Genomic DNA, 1,015 nt, shown 5'->3' with positions numbered 1-1,015 from the left:
CAAAATGCTCGCTGATGCCAACAGATGGAGACAAACCATCGCGCTTCTTGACTGAAATTAGCAGGTATGTGTTTGTATAGTCAACAACTATTGAACCTTTAAATGCAGATATTTATTTACACATCTATACTTTTTTTCATTTTTGAGTGAGAAAACACGGAGGTAAGAAAATACAGAGAGAGTAGTAAATGTGAACAAGATAAATTTCTGCTGCAGCACCTGGAATAACAYGACCTTTAGGTTAAACTCCTTTAAAATAGAACCGTACAAACCACAATATCTGGTCCAACTAGTTTATTAAACCTTTTACTGATGATCAAAAACAGGCTTTACAGAAAAGATGTAATCTCTAAGATAATTGGGGGAAAAATATCTAAATATTGGATGAACAATTAGGCTACCTTTTTTAAACTGAAGCAAAACAGATGATCTTTTTGTACAGAAATATACCAATCAGTTTTGAATTCCATGAGATGAGTCGTTCTTTAAGCTGTAAGATTAAGAACAACCTCCCTGATGTCTGATGTGAAGAAAAGTGGCGTCTGATTTTAAATTCAGACTCTCTGCTGTCAGGAGTATATTTAAACCTGAGCTGACAGGTTGGTCAGAGCTACATCTGAACGGTCATGTTTTAATAAAATCCTCCACTTGGGTCTCAATATAAAACTGAAGGACTTTTATATGATGCTTTTTGATCTGTGATGAATAACTTCAGATTATATAATGACTTCCTCAGAAGATTTGTTGTTTTATTTTTGTCAGTAATTATGTTTAAGCATTATATGTTTGTAAAGCATCTCTGGTCTGGTTATTTCCTCAAAAGATATTATGGGCCTATTCAACAGATTCGTCAAGCTTTGACTATATGACATAACAACAAACTGATTTATTTTCTCTTGCATAAATGTCATCAGGTTAATAAAAAAATGTAATGACATTAAAAAATGTAAATAAAAAATGCATCAATATGTTGGGTTCAAATAAAATATTCTGATATTTCTGCAAAGCATGAACA

The sequence above is a fragment of the Austrofundulus limnaeus genome, unplaced genomic scaffold, assembly GCF_001266775.1.
Source record: "Austrofundulus limnaeus strain Quisiro unplaced genomic scaffold, Austrofundulus_limnaeus-1.0 Scaffold1, whole genome shotgun sequence".
NCBI lineage: Eukaryota > Metazoa > Chordata > Actinopteri > Cyprinodontiformes > Rivulidae > Austrofundulus > Austrofundulus limnaeus.
The sequence above is the reverse complement of the archived record's forward strand: the minus strand, read 5'-3'. Positions refer to the sequence as shown.